General features: G+C 45.1%; 1 pseudogene; it reads left to right on the forward strand.

Annotated features, from left to right (window-relative positions):
* Positions 1-16097: 16097 nt before the first annotated feature.
* On the forward strand, positions 16098-16215 carry LOC126261293 (5S ribosomal RNA; annotated as a pseudogene).
* Positions 16216-18344: the final 2129 nt, after the last annotated feature.

Raw genomic sequence — 18344 nt, forward strand, 5'->3', positions numbered from 1 at the left:
CCTGATAAGATTCCAACATTAAAAATCCTGAAGAAAATAATGTGCTAGAAGAACTGGAATGCAGTTACAGAAGTGCGAAGTGTGTGACAACTGCATACATCCCTGTGCAAAGAATGAGGCGAACAACTCGAGTTTTACCAAAAAACAAGTGAGCGTACCCATTTTATGCAGTCTGTGCAGTGATGTAATGTTTTTCAAAACTGGATATGCTGTGATGTCGCATGTTCTATATTAATCGTCAGGGGTGTGCAGACGTGGATTTTGGATGAAGTGACTACACACAGCTGAATGGAATGCTTTGCGGTAAAGATCTGGGTGGAGATTGGACTACAGCAGTCCAGATCAACGTTGTTCACATGTCGCCCTTGTAGTGTGTGCATAGTCTTCGATTCAGATGTATTTCGATCACTCCAATGAAACTCGATTTTGCACTTGAATAAGAGCAGAATGTAACTTCTATTTGAGAAAGTGTGACTAAGTATTGCCTACCTGTATGTTCACACAAGTTGTTTCTAGTAAGTGTTTAGGTTTCGCCAAATAGCAATTTATAGCTTTTGTGGATCTGCCGGTCATAACTGTTGGTCACGCAGCATTATTCTTCCATGACTTTTCTTCTGTGGTGATTACTTTCGTTAACCTTCAAACATCGATCGTACATAAATGCGGAGCCTTACAGAGAAATGACAGACACATCTTATTTTACTATACTTTTTATTCAGTTTTTCTCGTTCGCGCAGGGGTACTTCCCTTGTATTTGCAGAACATTTTAAATTACTTTATGCTGATGTTCGCCGACTGTTTCATAAGCTGGTCAAATGCGAGATGATTTTAGCGCCGGGCCGTGTCCGACGGATTCTTGAATTCGTGCCCTCCCTGTGTTTACGTTAGTGGAGACAGGACATCCAGACAGTTACCTGTAGTTCTCGGAACGGGCGAACCGGCGGCTGCAGGTGGGTGGCAACTGGCAGCACACACATGGGGATTTGTGCAACGTGTCACGTTCAGGGAGTCCGTCAATTTCCGCTGTGGTTTTCACATGACAGCAAGTTCTATTTACTACCAGTACGACCACACTGAAAAATTTGTGCAATTTTACGGTGACAGATATTTTTCGTGGAATATGACCTATGTGAATTAGAGGAACAAGAGTATCAAAAAGAGGTCATACGGAGAAATGGCTGAAACATTTATAGACGATATTCCAACTGTAAATCATAGTGTGGCAAAAGAAGCTACAAACTTTGAGATCAGGTTTCAGAAAGGAGTTCATAAAGGTGCAGGCCTCCGAAAGAAACTGAAAAAGGAACGAATGATTTGTGACCACCGATAAAAAGTTACTTGTATTATATTCAGTCCGGAACCGCGGGACTGCTACGGTCGCAGGTTCGAATCCTGCCTCGGGCATGGATGTGTGTGATGTCCTTAGATTAGTTAGGTTTAAGTAGTTCTAAGTTCTAGGGGACTGATGACCTCAGATGTTAAGTCCCATAGTGCTCAGAGCCATTTGAACCATTTGAACCATTTGAACGATCCGTTACAGCCATCAGGATAAGATGCCTGTGATCTTGACTGCTAGTGGTACGAGGCCGTTGGGATACAGCACGGCGTTCCGTATTACCCTCCTGAACCCACCGATTCCATATTCTGCTAACAGTCATTGGATCTCGGCCAACGAGAGCAGCAATGTCACCATACGATAAACCGTAATCGCGATATGCTACAATCCGACCTTTATCAAAGTCGGAAACGTGATGGTACGGCTCTGAGCACTATGGGACTCAACTGCTGTGGTTATCAGTCCCCTAGAACTTAGAACTACTTAAACCTAACTAACCTAAGGACATCACACACATCCATGCCCGAGGCAGGATTCGAACCTGCGACCGTAGCAGTCGCACAGTTCCGGACTGCGTGATGGTACGCATTTCTGCTCTTTACACGAGGCATCACAACAACGTTGCACCAGGCAACGCCGGTCAACTGCTGTTTGTGAATGAAAAATCGGTTGGAAACTTTCATCATGTCAACACGTTGCTGTTGTCGCCACCGGCGCCAACCTTGTGTGAATGCTCTGAAAAGTTAATCATTTGCATATCACAGCATCTTCTTCCTGTCGGTTAAATTTCGCATCTGTAGCATCTCATCCTCGTGGTGTAGCAATTTTAATTGCCAGTAGTGTATTACTCCTATTGTTTACAGTAACTTCTACTTGACACAATAAACTAGATTAAAATCCAAAAATATTATACAGTCAAATAACGTCTTGCTGCACATCAGAACATACTATGGGCGAGACACAGTCGCAACTCCTTAAATCCGTCGTCCGTGGTCTCTGGCTTGTCAGACATGCACCGCAGGCCTGGGTCTGCGGATACATCACGAAAATCGGCCGGTTTACGCAGTACACGACAGGACCCGGCCTGCAGGCAGAACTGAGAGACCAGATCCGATTAGCGGGGTTCTTCACGTTAGTGGAAAACCTTGAAATTGTCGGGTCAGATCCGTCGATATTATCCACGAAACTGGCCCTGCGGTTCTGATCCGTCGCAGAAATTCGCCCTTGTGTGGCCGGCTATTGCCAAACGTAGTCACCGATTGTTTGCTTGCACGTTTTCTTCACAGAAATGGTCGTTGTTACGGGTGAAAGCACAGCTTGATCGAAAGCATCTGCTCTGCCATCTGCAGCATCAGACTCGACGCAACGTCTCTGCCCCAAGCTCGGCCGGCGCTATCACAATGAGTTGGCGTTTTTACACGCCGGGGCCTCCCTCCCCGCTCTGTAGAGACACGTGGAGACGGCGTTTTGAAAGCAGCGCGCCGTTCTTCCTGGATCCGGAACGAGGCCGGTGACTAACAGCGCCGCTATTGCCGAGAGAAGGATGTGACTAACCTCCTTTTGCACTTTCTTCGGTGGGAGATGAATAGGCGTAGATGACGGACGGGAGTTCACGTTACTTCGGTCTACACGCGCGAGATATGGAAAACTGAAGTGTAACAAAATAGAAAGAAAATTTAAACAATCAGTGGACTTCGACCGTGCCACTTCCAGAAACTTTAAAGTACATAGCAAACAACCCATTAAGCATAGCCTAGAAGAAAAGAAGAAAGATGTCCGTGGCATTCACGGAAATGGAGAACGTAACGTAAGAAAATGGTTCAAATGGCTTCAAGCACTATGAGACGTAACATCTGAGGTCATCAGTCCCCTAGGCTTAGAACTACTTAATCCAAACTAACCTAAGGACATCACACACAGCCATGCCCGAGGCAGGATTCGAACCAGCGACCGTAGCAGCAGCACGGTTCCGGACTGAAGCGCCTGGAACCGCTCGGCCACAGCGGTCGGCGTATCTTAAGAGAATGAAGATGAAGTACTGACACAAAGAGAAAACAGAATAATGAAAAAAAAACGGAAGACAAATATTTAGTGAAATTCGAAACGCTTGTTATTCATCGACAGTCTTTATTACCTTGTGAGTCCAAAACACTTTAAGAAAATGCATTTAAATTTTAGAGCAGGGATTTAGCGGTAATGAGATTGGGAATAACTCGTATTCTATTCGACATTGTCGCTGAAAGATGTATAACTGTTAAGTTATTGGACGAAGTTCTTAACGTAATCAGCATCTACATTGTGGTACATAACTAAGCATCAGCATTTGTGCCAGTATTTTATAAAAAGTGAAAAAAAGACTACTGTATCTCAAGTTGAACCACACGAGATTGTTGTTAAAATCTACTGCGTTCAAGTCAGGAGCAGCTTAGAGGAAAGAATTCCTGTAAATGTACGTTTACGCCAAAGCAGCGAAAGAAAGTGGAAGAACATCGACAGTAGGAAATTCGGATCAAAAGTAAAGATAACATCTTTAATGTGGCACCACAAATGTAATTTCGTAATTTAGTGGACAAATAACGTACAGAATGGAGTATTTGGGAAAATAATCCAGTAGCAATGAAATCAACTGGTATTAAGTCAAGACCGAAACTAAGAGAAGCTGTACCCCGTCTACTTTCTGATATTTAATCAAGGCCTCACTTCCTCATACCCTAATCCACAATTTCCTTGACTGTATCTACCTTAGTTGACGTCCTTACCTCCAAGGCTGGAGATAAGTGTATGGCTTAATTTGGTGTTTGAGACAACATTGATATCTGAATAACAAACAGAGACAGAAGGAACGAGAATAATTGCGTGGGCTTCCGCGGACAGAGCCACTTGACATACCAGATTCCTGGGTATAGTACCTCTTAATACTGTATAGTTTTTACATCATGAAGCGGTAGAATACTCAGGAAATATGAAGATGGTGTCTGTTCCAAGAAGAACAGATACCGTTGATGACCGTGCAGCTTCTCTGGAATGAAAGGATAATTAAATATAAACCCTCAGCTGCCGACAGGTGTTGTTGATATACATCTATGGGAACAGCTGAAAATGTGTGCCCCGACCGGTACTCGAACTCGGGATCTCCTGCTTACATGGCAGACGCTCTATCCAACTTTGTTTTTATTTTGGTAGATCAGGGGGCAGAGTGGACAGGGGTCGCACTTGGAGGCCTGGCCACGGTGTCCCCGTCTCCTGACAGGATAAGGGACAGACACCGGGAAGGAAACATTATACATGTATATAATTCATTTTTTATTATTATCGTTATTTTTTATTTACTTACTTTTAATATCCCAGAAGGAAAATCATATATGAAAAAGAAAGGAAAGGAATATAGGGGCCGAAGTGGCAGATAATGCTAATAGTCCATGCCCGACATCAAGGTCCGCAAAGGCACGTAGGGCGTTGCGTGTCCTCCAATCCAGCGGATTGCCGATGTTTTCTGTGAGGGGAAAAAGACAGCGTCGGGGAAAAATGAAGCGTCCGTCGTAATCGTTTATTCGTCGGTGCGTCGGAGGAGTGCCATGATGCGTTGCGTCAGCCGCCAAACAAATGGCTCTGAACACTATGCGACTTAACTTCTGAGGTCATCAGTCGCCTAGAACTTAGAACTAATTAAACCTAACTAACCTAAGGACACCACACACATCCATGCTCGAGGCAGGATTCGGACCTGCGACAGTAGCGGTCGCTCGGTTCCAGACTGTAGCGCCTAGAACCGCACGGCCACTACGTCCGGCCAGCCGCCAAACATCCTTTGCCTCACTGCACTGCAGAGAATGTTCGTCGGTGTCCTGCATGCCAAATATAAGGCAGAGCGGGGAATCTACCACGCGAATATCGTACAATCGTTGGCGGTTGCCTGTCTTGCAGTTGATTAACGTAAACCATGACGATCTCGCTGCCGTAGAGAGGAGAGGCGTATGGACAGCTCACCAAACCTGTCGCCAGTCTCGCGTTGGGTATTTAAGTTTGACAATATTGCTGCCATGATGACGCCTCAAGTATCGATATATCTCACGGGTAGTGGGGATTCTTGTAGAAGGTATCTGTAACTGAACACAACTGAAATCAACAAAGAATCGCGTTACGTGAAAAAAAGAGGGCCATATTGTGCCTACCGCCACCGGCGGTTCAAAGGGGAAGAAGCACGTCCAGGATCGCCGACGTGATGGCGTGTTAACGTTGGTTCCATGTTCGTAGCGTCGCTCGCAGGTAGGCCTATAGAGCCAGAGTCTTGTTCCGCACATTCGTGAGATTAAGTCCTCCAGAAAGGTTCAGGAGTGGAATTAAAATACAAGGTGAAAGGATATCAATGATACGATTCGCTGATGACATTGCTATCCTGAGTGAAAGTGAAGAAGAATTAAATGATCTGCTGAACGGAATAAACAGTCTAATGAGCACACAGTACGGTTTGAGAGTAAATCGGAGAAAGACGAAGGTAATGAGAAGTAGTAGAAATGAGAACAGCGAGAAACTTAACATCAGGATTGATGGTCACGAAGTCAATGAAGTTAAGGAATTCTGCTACCTAGGCAGTAAAATAACCAATGACGGACGGAGCAAGGAGGACATCAAAAGCAGACCCTTCTATGGCAAAAAAGGCATTTCTGGCCAAGAGAAGTCTACTAATATCAAATACCGGCCTTAATTTGAGGAAGAAATTTCTGATGATCTACGTCTGGAGTACAGCATTGTATGGTAGTGAAACATGGACTGTGGGAAAACCGGAACAGAAGAGAATCGAAGCATTTGAGATGTGGTGCTATAGACGAATGTTGAAAATTAGGTGGACTGATAAGGTAAGGAATGAGGAGGTTCTATGCAGAATCGGAGAGGAAAGGAATATGTGGAAAACACTGATAAGGAGAAGGGACAGGATGATAGGACACCTGCTAAGACATGAGGGAATGACTTCCATGGTACTAGAGGGAGCTGTAGAGGGCAAAAACTGTAGAGGAAGACAGAGATTGGAATACGTCAAGCAAATAATTGAGGACGTAGGTTGCAAGTGCTACTGTGAGTTGAAGAGGTTAGCACAGGAAAGGAATTCGTGGCGGGCCGCATCAAACCAGTCGGTAGACTGATGACCAAAAAAAAAAGTGCTCCAGAATGGTGTGGGAAAAGTTAAAGTCTCGTATTTGATCTTAAACAACATCCCTTGGCTGACATAGTATCCAAAGGTCGCCATTAATCTGTTAGCAATACCATGTGGCATTGGCAGTACCTGTACCAGGTGCGGCAGTCGCGAGGCCAGATGAACTTAAGTGTATTCCACCCTTTGGAGCAGGTCATCGGTTCGGCGTGAATTGTTGCGTATGTGCAGTCGGACGTGCTGGAGGAGACGTCGGTAGCTCGCCGACGCTAATTGCCGTATCGATCGTGTGAACAATACACCTAAGCATCGCAAGATGTCCACCGTCGTAAACGGTCTGTGCATAATCTTGGTTTTATTCATGCTGACCCTGCTTCCCGCAGCTACTCCGTACGTAGTAAGAAGGGTAACCACCTTACGTACTTCGTTCTCCGACCGGACAAGTATCATCAGGTTGTCGGCACAACACGTGAAGGAACTCGCAAGGAGTCGGACGCCTGTAAGAGTCCGTCTAAGAGTCTGAATCAATGGTTCTAGCGCTATTGCAAACAGCATCATCGACAAGGGACATCCGTGCCTAACTGAGCTGCAAACAGGAATCGTTCCTACCTCCCTGCCATTGACACTCACCGAAGAAGCGCCGCGAAGGAGGCGCATGAGGAGGGTAATAAAATCCTGAGATATCGCCATGGTCGAGTCAAGGAAATTATGGTTGATTCTGTCAAAGACAAGGTCAAAATCGACTGATACGAACGCCGCGAGCATGCGACAAGCTTCCGTCAAGGAAATTATATCACGGTATTCGCCTAGGATAGAATGGATGTTCAAATGGTTCAAATGGCTCTGAGCACTATGGGACTTAACATCTGTGGTCATCAGTCCCCTAGAACTTAGAACTACTTAAACCGAACTAACCTAAGGACATCACACACATCCATGCCCGAGGCAGGATTCGAACCTGCGACCGTAGCAGTCGCGCGGTTCCGGACTGAGCGCCTAGAACCGCTAGACCACCGCGGCCGGCCCGGAATGGATGTTGCTCCGAACCCCTAGACAAACCTGGTCCGGTGGTATTGTCTTCGATATTACAGTCTTGAGCCTTGCCGTCAACATTCACGCAAAGGTCTTATAGTCAGTATTGATCATTGTTAGCGGTCTAAATAGATGGGCGCTGACACTCGCTGTCGATTTCGGTATTGGTAGAAGAAGTCCTGCCATGAACTGCGGCGGAATGCCCGTGTCAGGGCTCAATAACTCATTATACATCAACACCAATTAGGACCATTAAATCCGCAAATGCGCGATAAAATTCGAGTGTCAACCCATCTGACCCAGGGGATTTATGCACCGCACCCTTCGTGAGTGCCCTCCGTATGTCATCTTTCGTTAGGGGTTCCAATGGCGCCTCTGCATCCAGACCATCCACCCCCGTTTGCATGTGTCGCAAAATTTCTTCTCCTATCAGATTCTACGGCGGAGTCCCAGTGAAAAGGAGGCGGTAATGCTCCAGAAACCCAGTAGCAATGTCCTGTTGTGACGTCAAGGGCCGACAATCATCATCATGGAGCACTGTGATCAAGGATAGGCGACTACGCGCATGTCCCTTGGACACATGATGCATGCTAATACGTTCTCCATCGACGTTGTCCAAGCACCGAGCACGAATCGAATGTCCCTACAGTCGACTTCTCTTGATCGATAAAATGAACGCCTGAATGCGATGGACTTCCGCTTGATGCTCGGGCGATTGGGCCCTGGAGGACAGCTCGTGGAGCACCATGTAGTAATAATCAAGTGTATCACGGAGCCATTTCGCTTTTTCCTTGCCATACGTTATGAGAGCTCTTCGTATCGCCAGTTTTGCAAATTGCTGCCACCATGAAAGAACCAAACGGTGCATCGGCAGATGGCGAGTGCATGTCCGCCATGTTTCTTTGATCCGCTGGTGACATTCGAGATCCACCAATAAGGATGAATTAAGTTTCCATGAACTATGGCTCCGCCAGACCCGCTGCTGTGGGAGGGTTAACGTGCATAAATATACAAGGTGGTCCGTAATAGCTGTGGGCCAACGTTCAGCAGCCAACACGTGATCCCTTAATCCGTCAGAAACACAAATCCGATCCAGCCTGCTCGCCGAGTGGCCATGTCCCGGCAGATCGTGTGCAATGAGTGGCAGGAGCAGAAATTAGTGGTTTGATCCTTCGGTGTGAGAATACAGTTAAAATCCCCTCCTACCAAGATGTGGTCATATCTCCCATGGAATAGGGGGCAATCTCCTCCGAGAAGAATCGTGTTCGCGCCCGTCGATTGTGGGATCCGTAAGGTGCGTAGATGTTGACAATACAAATGCCGTTCACGGTCATAACCAAACCCCGAGCCGAAGGGAGGTAATCGAGGTCACACATCGGAATCCTTTCCCGGACTAATATCGCTGTGCCACGTCCTCCATCTGGAGTCGGCGCTAGGTAAGTGTTGTAACCACGCAAGCCGGGAAAAGCAGCATTGTAGGTTTCCCGCACCAGCAGAATATCCACGTCTGTGGCGTAAATCATGTCCCGGAACAGTTGCATCTTTGCAAGCGAACGTGCGGTGTTAATGTTCACTGTTCCCACCTTATATGCTTGGTCCGTTGTCGGTGTCATGCTCGTGTCATGTCGTTGTGAACTCCAAGGGATTTAGTACACTATTCGTGCTCAGAGGGGTGCCAGGTAACGAGTTGCCCCTCGTTGTTTTCGTTCCGTGGTGTGCATTCTGTAAGTAAGTTGTCATAAATTGGGGGTACCAATTCCTGTACCGCTTCGACTGGTTCCGCCCAATCGCAGTGGTCATCAATCCCAGAAATGTCCTCTGATGTAGTTCGATTTGGCTGCCGGGACGTTGGCCCTGACTCCTCCGTCGGCAGTGCTGGGTCAGTCGGTGTCAATGAAGAGGTACCGTCTGAAAGGCAGGACATCCGGTCAGTTCCTCGGATAGAATAGCTTCCGTGTCCCCTAGGCTAGGGACGGACGTGTCACCCGAACTGTGGCGACACTTTTTGCGACGCTTCGGCGATCGCTGTTTACGTGCCCTGCCCTCTGTTGCCATATGCAATGCCTCACTGTGTTCGTCGATCGCTCGTTGGTCCGTTGCGGCGCCACTGTCTCGATCTCTACTTCCACCTCTACTTCCATCTGTGGATGCTGAAGGTTCCTCCCTCATCTGACGTGACGTGGGTCTAGGGGCATTCTCCGTGTCACCTCCATGCTCCCCTAACTCGGTCTGTACTTGCATCAACACGTCTTTGTCACTCTGCGCACTTGGCAACACCTCCCGGCGGGCCACCGACACGTACGTCATCGGCAGTTGCGTGGGAACTTCTCGCTGTGACGCTTCTCCATGTGGCAGTTGCATGACGCGGCGCTGTATGTCCTTATCCACCACAGCCAGAACATGTGCGTGGCTGCCCATTGTAAATCACAATAGCTCGACATCCTCCAATGTATAAATAGGGAGGGATATGTTTGTTAAGGACGATCCGCACCTGTCGGACGCCGTTTAGCACGGGATAGGTGCTAAAACTTGCCCAGATTTCAAGTATATGACTGAGTACCGGTCCATATGGTCGCAGCGAATCAGTAACCATCGATTCTGGTACCTCAAACGGCAATTCAAAGATCCGAACTACCCTCACACCCAAGCCTGAGGGAGCTACTGTTACATCATTGATATGGCCATCAGAGTGTCGAAAAATTTATATCATATTTGAGCAGCGGCGAGAGTTCTTTCACTCGCAGCTTCATCTGTCATCTTGACGTACATGGTACTGCTTACAATGGATAGGTGTATTCCAATTAGGTCTGTGGCAAGTAAACGAACTTCTCCCCTCAAAAAACGCTATATTTCGAAAGCTTTGGGTCTGGCACATTCGTTGTCAAACGTAAACCGGAGGATAGTCTTTCTAAAATTGTGTGCTATGGCGATCTAGTCAGACAACAACACCCGCGAGTACAGGCGGTGTAAACACTTCCTCGTCCACGCGAGCACGCGGCCGGGACAACAGGTCCTTGCTGCGCCACCGCCTAAAGCAGAGATGATGATTGAAGCAGAAGAAATGAATTGAATACTGTATTACGGCCACCATATACTAACTGATGCTGAGAACAACAGACAAACCCATGCCCGAGGGAGGATTCGAAACTCCGGTGGGATGGTCAGCGCAGTCCTGACATGGCGCCTCTAACCGCGCGGCCACTCCGCGCGCAACGGCTTCAGGAACGTTTTCTATCTTACAGTATGCCTGATACGTCGGGTGGTGCAGAGACCATGTAGAGGTACTGTTCGCAAAATGGATAAAGTACTCGGATGAACGCCGATGTTTCTGTTGTTGCAAAACCTTAAAGACAAAAACAAATCAAAAAGGTTCAAATGGCTCTAAGCAGCATGGGACTTAACAGGTGAGGTTATCTGTCCCCTAGACTTAGAACTACTTAAACCTAACTAACCTATGGACATCACACACATCCATGCCGGGGGCAGGATTCGAACTTGCAACCGTAGCAGCCGCGTGGTTCCAGACTGAAGCGCCTAGAACCGCTCGGCCACATCGGCCGGCAAGACAAGAACACGGCCCCGGCGATCACATGCGAGGGTCCCCTTTTAGAATTATAGATACGACCTTGACAGCCTGTTGTTAAGATGTGACAATACTAACGTTTTAAAATTCGTCATTTATTATTGTTAAAAGAATTGCAGCTCAGAAATTAATCTAGTAATTTGTTTACAGCGAGCGTTGTAAGGAAATATGGTTGTTAACATAAAGGCTTCTGTTGGAGTATTTTCTTACAGTTTCCATATACGTTTAACTGAACAATAATGCCCCCAACAGTGATAAGAAAAACGAGCTTCCCTTCTTTAAACTAGACTAATGCCCATTAAAATTGCTACACCACGAAGATGACGTGCTACAGACGCGAAATTTAACCGACAGGAAGAAGATGCTGTGATATGCAAATGATCAGCTTTTCAGAGCATTCACACAACGTTGGCGCCGGTGGCGAAACCTACAACGTGCTCACATGAGGAAAGTTTCCAACCGATTTCTCATACACAAACATCAGTTGACAGGCATTGCCTGGTGAAACGTCGTTGTGATGCCTCGTGTAAGAAGGAGAAACGCGTACCATCACGTTTCCGACTTGGGTAAAGGTCGGATTGTAGCCTATCGCGACTGCGGTTTATCGTATCGCGACATTGCTGCTCGCGTTGGTCGAGATCCAATGACTGTTAGCAGAATACGGAATCGGTGGGTTCAGGAGGGTAATACGGAACGCCGTGCTGGATCCCAACGGTCTCGTATCACTAGCAGTCGACATGACAGGTATCTTATCAGCATGACTGTAACGGATCGTGCAGCCACGTCTCGATCCTGAGTCAACACATGGTGACGTTTGCAAGACAACAACCATCTGTACGAAAAGTTCGACGACGTTTGCACCAGCATGGACTATCAGCACGGAGACCATGGCTGCGGTTACCGTTGACGCTGCATCACATGCAGGAGCGCCTGCGATGGTGAACTCAACAACGAACCTGGGTGCACGAATGGCAAAACGTCATGAATCCAGGTTATGTTTACAACATCATGATGGTCGCATCCGTGTTTGGCGACATCGCGGTGAACGCACATTGGAAGCGTGTATTCGTCATAGCCATACTGGCATATCACCCGGCGTGATGGTATGGGGTGCCATTGGTTACACGTCTCGGTCACCTCTTGTTCGCACTGACGGCACGTTGAACAGTGGACGTTACATTTCAGATGTGTTACGACCCGTGGTTCTACCCTTCATTCGATCCCTGCGAAACCCTTCATTTCAGCAGGATAATGCACGACCGCGTGTTGCAGGTCCTATACGGGCCTTTCTGGATACAGAAAATGTTCGACTGCTGCCCTGGCCAGCACATACTCCAGATCTCTCACCGACTGAAAACGTCTGGTCAGTGGTGGCCGAGCAACTGGCTCGTCACAATACGCCAGTGACTACTCTTGATGAATTGTGGTTTCGTGTTGGAGCTGCATGGGCAGCTGTATCTGTACACACCATCCAAGCTGTGTTTGACTCAATGCGCAGGCGTATCAAGGCCGTTATTACGGCCAGAGGAGGTTGTTCAGGGTGCTGATTTCTCAGGATCTATGCACCCAAATTGCGTGAAAAGGTAATCAGATGTCAGTTCTAGTATAACATTCTTGTCCAATGAATACACGTTTATCATCTGCATTGCTTCTTGGTGTAGCAATTTTAATAGCCAGTAGTGTATTTCGATGTCATCCGTCCATAAAAAATGCCCCAGCATGCGCGGGCCACTCCTTCTACCTCAGCTCCTGAGGTATGTGAGGTTACATGAGTTGCGATTTCGTTTTTAGGTCCTTTTTCTTATTATTTAGCAAAGTTATTTAAATACACTAAGGTCCAAATTGTTTTTTCTCGGGGTATCTGGAGTCAGTATGCTCTTCCCCATAATGGACAACCAAGTAATCATTTATTTCTGGAATCGGTGTTTTATAAAATTAGATGCCAGGATTTCCGGCCGAATTTATAGGACAAACGGGGAGGCCATTTGCTATTAGATTCAGCTAAGACTTGCTAACAAAAAATTACACATTATAAAATATTCACGCTTCGCTGAACATCTTAAAGCCTCAGACCATCAGTCCTGGAAGAATGCCGATGGTTGCAATTTTTACCTAAACGAGAACGACATTATTTCGTATGCAACGTTATTAGCAACGGCCATGAAAGAGAAACAGCATTGCCTACCTTGTGAAGGTTTACGGTAGTGGTGACACACAACAAGACAATAAATGTAATAAACGAGAATTCTCATACGGTAAGATAAAAAGTGGATTTTTAGGAATTCACGTTGTGCCAACAGCATAAAAAATAATCTGGAGAAGGAAAAGAACATTGTTAAAATATGTAAACCATGACTTTATGCAACAGCAGAAAGCAGTCTGCATGTCGGAAGAACCAAGAGAAGACATTATTTGACTTACCATATGGGGACGACGTCCGTAAAACACAAAATAGGGCCTGTTTACATCAGTCATACATGCACAACCTTACGTACTAACAATGATTTAACTAGGCTAAAACTAAGGTCTACGCTGTTGTAGTACCGGTAAGCTAGCCACTAGGCGACGCTACGATTTCTATCTACGATTTCTGTGTGTAAACAATCTGGGAGGACGCCTGATGTCTAAACCATTAAGAGATGTAAACTCGTTTGAAGATGCGCATGATAGCATCGAAAAACGCCTGATTTATAGAAAATGAAATATTTCTATGTGCAGGATTATAAGATTTTCCAAACAAGGTGACTGATGTCTAATTTGTTTACAGTGAGCGTTGTAAGAAAATGAACAAATGACGAATTTTACGCGTAGTGGCCGCATGGTTAGACGCGCCATGTCAGGATTGCGCTGCCCCTCACGCCGGAGGTTCGAGTCCTCCGTCGGGCATGGGTTTGTCTGTTGTTCTTATCATCAGTTAGTTTAAGTAGTATGTAAGTCTAGGGACCGATGACCTCACCAGTTTGGCCCCTAAGGAATTCTCACACAACAACAACAACAACAACAACCTGAAGCCGCACACGGTGCATAGGAGGCTTTAAAGTATTTAGCGAAGGGAGAATATTTTCTAATTTGCCCTTTTTTCGTTAGCAAGTCTTCGCTGAATCTAACGTAAATGACCTTCCTATTTGTCTTATATATTGGCCGGATATTACGCGCACCTAATTTTATAAACCCCTAACCATTAAGAGCCGTAAACTCATTTGAAGTTGCGCGTGATAGATTCGAAAAACCCTACTTCCAAAAATAAGTGATTAGTTAGTTGTTCATTTGAGGAGGAGCATACGGAATCGAGCTACCCGGAAAAAAATTTGGACATTAGTCTGCTAAAATAACTTTGCTAAATTATCAGGAAAATCGCAAATCGTGTAGCCTCACATACTTCAAAAGTGGGGGAGGAGGAGTGACCCGTGTTTGCAAGGCATTTTTGATTGACGGAGGACATCGAAATGGTTCAAAGACGGGGAGCTAGTTTTGTAATATCACCGTTAGGGGGATCATTGATAAGTAAAAATTTTATGACAATTGTAAAAAAATAATCTATTGAAAACTTTTACGTGAAACTTCCATATTTTGTTCCAAAGCTAGCTGTAAACAAATTACAGAATTAACTTCTGAACTGCAACTATTTTAAAAGTAACAAATGACGTATTTTAAAACAACAGTATTGTCACATAGTAACAGTGGCATGTCATAGCCGTTTCTAGAACTGTAAAAGCGGACCCTCGCATCTGATCGCCGGGGCCAATACTCGTGTTCCTCTCTTGGTTTTGCAACAAAGGGAACTTCGGCATGCATCCGAATAATACTTTATCCATTTCGCGATAGTACATATACGTTGTCTCTGCACCACCCGACGAATCATACGTATTGTAAGATAGAAAACGCTCCTGAAGCTGCAGAATCAGTCGTAGCGGAAGTTAAAATAGTGCCATGAGGGAAGTCCTTAGCTAAAATGAAATGGGTAAAACAGAATGTGTCAAAGTTAAATCCTGACGTAATGAAGTGGCTGATTTGAATTCAGGCAACTCAACGTCACCGGAGTAATGCTCACTATTACTTTGAGTTTTCGCTGATGTCAAGAGCATGATGGCCATATATCACGGTAGCTGCTAAATGCGGGAACGAGGTAACTTTGTCATATAGATTTCTTGCTTTTTAAAACCTACTGACAAAACGTCGTCGTCCATTTGCAAATCACTATTATTTGGGGTGCTCTTATCAACAATTGTGTATTTTAATCATAATTTTTCTAGAATCAATGGCTTGTTGTATAGCTGAATACACATGAAATCTCTGTGGAACTAAAACTGTGCTTCTACCGCGAAGCGAAACCAGATCTGTACCCTTCGCAGTGGGAGTTCTACGGTCTTCCGTAGCACGCCTCACCGCATGTCTATTTAACCGCACCAGGCCTATTAGGTTACTACTCGTGAAAGGCGGAAATACAGGTTCGGATACTAGTTCGGCTACTGTACGATACGTTATTTTTAACTGTGACAAAGTATACGCCGTACTTTTTTGTATTTACTTAAATTAATAAACCACAGACATGTTCAGAAATCGACTTTTTTTACCAGTGATATCGAGGGTTGCGTCAAAACTATAATTGTAGAGTGACGGGGCGATGTGATCTAAGTGCCAACAAAGTTTTATTTATGGTAGTGTGAACGAAAATTACATGTTTAGAACACTGCTGATACACACTTTTATTTCGAAGATGGAAAAAATTATGGAACTGTGAATAATATGCACTATATGCGAAACTTTCTCAAAAAGGTGTGACATTATTTTTTTTTTAATTAAGAAACGTTGAAAATATCAAAGTCCAGTAGAAATATTACGAAACATATCTAAGTCCTTACTCACCACCATGATCAGCAGGTATCTAGACTGACAGAATTGTTGAAAAGTTTTCTTTAGTTTCTTCACTCATAAAACCAGACATATTCCTAAAGTCTGCCTTTTTTTATTTACTGAGAAGTATCTCACTATTCAATGCTAACGGCCTTGCCACAGTGGTAACATCGATTCCCGTCAGATCACCGAAGTTAAGCGCTGTCGGGCTGGGCTAGCACTTGGATGGGTGACCATCCGGTCTGCCGAGCGCTGTTGGCAAGCGGGGTGCACTAAGTCCTTGTGAGGTAAACTGAGGAGCTACTTGATTGAGAAGTAGCGGCTCCGATCTCGTAAACTGACATACGATCGGGAGAGCAGTGTGCTGACCACGTGCACCTCCATATCCGCATCCAGTGACGCCTCTAGGCTGAGGATGACACGGCGGCCGGTCAGTACTGTTGGGCCTTCATGGCCTGTCCAGACGTAGACTTTTTATCTCACTATTCAGTCCTTGGAAGTAGTGCAGTTTTATGTGACTCTGAGTGATGCCTGCTTTGAACACACGGTGTGCTTCAGAACCTGCAATATCACTGTAGTTTCTTTCGAGCAGAGCCACTCCTAGACGGTCTTTTATGATATATAACCATGTAGCTTTGGTAATCCCTAGTTTGGAGGTTTCAATGCACTTCGATGAGACATGTCGAAATGAAACAATGTTCTATTCCCCATGTCCAGCATTTTGAAGGGTTTCGAGTGTCTTGCAGCAGCAGTAGCAGTCTTCGTATCTTTCATGGTTTTCAGCTTAGAACGTCTAGGCGCTTCTCAATAAGAGCAAAGTCGCCATCCGATGAAGAGAAAGAATGTTCAGAGACTAGAAATTTGTAGTCAGTGGTATGAAAGGAAACGTTTGATACAAGGAATATGTACAGAAACGAAATCATCTGGTTCTTTAATTGGTCAACGCAGTTATCACTCCGTCCACACAGATTCTGTTTGTAAATACTGAAAAGTCCCTATTTAATGTCTGTATTATGCAGAATGCAATCTAGTTCCCTCCTCTTCCTGATCGACCTTCATCCCACACGCGCATAATACCATCAGCAGTGTCGACCACGCGAACTCCGAAATTGGAAGTTGAAAGTTGACAGGAGTAGTACATATTGCTGTGGGTAAGCTTTGTTAAAGAAAACACTGGACGTCTATTCAACTAGTATAAGTATCACTGTCTGTCACACTAGTGCTTGTGACACTACTTTCAAAGAACTTCAATACAGCCTCCACTTGGTGATACTGTAATTGAAGAGCACATCAGGCGTCTTGACTCTTTGATTTTCTGTGTAGCGAATGATACGTTTTGCACGTATCAACTCGTTGTTATTGAAATGATAAGTTTCGAAAATATTTCAGATACATTGCTCTTCGAATCTTATTTTTTTTCTGGACACTTTACATTGAATCCTTCATACAATCTGTGTACGTTAAGATCTGGGCTTTGGAACAACTTCTGAAGGCGGTCAAAGTGGCTTTGCACACGGTGAAAGCTATTAATATGTTCTCGTACCTAGAGTACATTACTATATACACCTTTATGTTTCCTCACACCACGAATATTGTCTTTAAAGACTGTATTTCCATAATTTTCTCTCACTGTAAGCGCCGTAATCGCCTGAAAGCCTATGTCGAAAGTTTCCATGATTTCTTCTTCGATTTCCTTGTGCTTCTGGAACTATGTAACTTATGGACCACTGCCTTCGGCTGTATGACGACTCATTATAGGTACCATGGCGATGCCTCTGTACTGGTGAAATATGAATCAGTCCCACGAAGTAAGTTCCTTGTTCACTGTGTGCCAGTCTGTAAAATGTTTGAAATAAATTAAGCCTCATGTTTACCATATCTGTACAGTCGATTTAACATGTGCACTTCACCTGATACAAAACGTAGGTGCCACTGATTAGCAAAACCGAAGAAAGAAATAAACACCCTAAGATAAGTAGAAGTGCTAAGTTACGTGAAACAGAAACAACGTGAACAGACATGAAATAAAACCAAAGTATTGCAAAGAAGCCAAACGCATATTATTCAACAGAAATGCTAACCTCATTTAAAGGCTGTATTTTAGCACGTCTATCCTCTTGTATCAGTTATGTCCTTTCACACGGGATTCACTTTCTCTTCCTCTTTTACGCGGTGTTCGTGGCCATTTCAGTCACAATGAAAACTTGTTTATCCATTTTTCACATAAAGATACTCTTCACGTGCAGACTACCAAAAATAATTTTTATACTAAACAGCACTTCAGATCCAACAAAGTACAAACAACGAAATGAAAAGCAGTGCCACCTACCACAGACTAAGTTCTTGGATCAGACTGACCAAAATATGATAGTGGACGTACAACATGCACC

This window comes from Schistocerca nitens, chromosome 5 (genome assembly GCF_023898315.1).
Source record: "Schistocerca nitens isolate TAMUIC-IGC-003100 chromosome 5, iqSchNite1.1, whole genome shotgun sequence".
NCBI lineage: Eukaryota > Metazoa > Arthropoda > Insecta > Orthoptera > Acrididae > Schistocerca > Schistocerca nitens.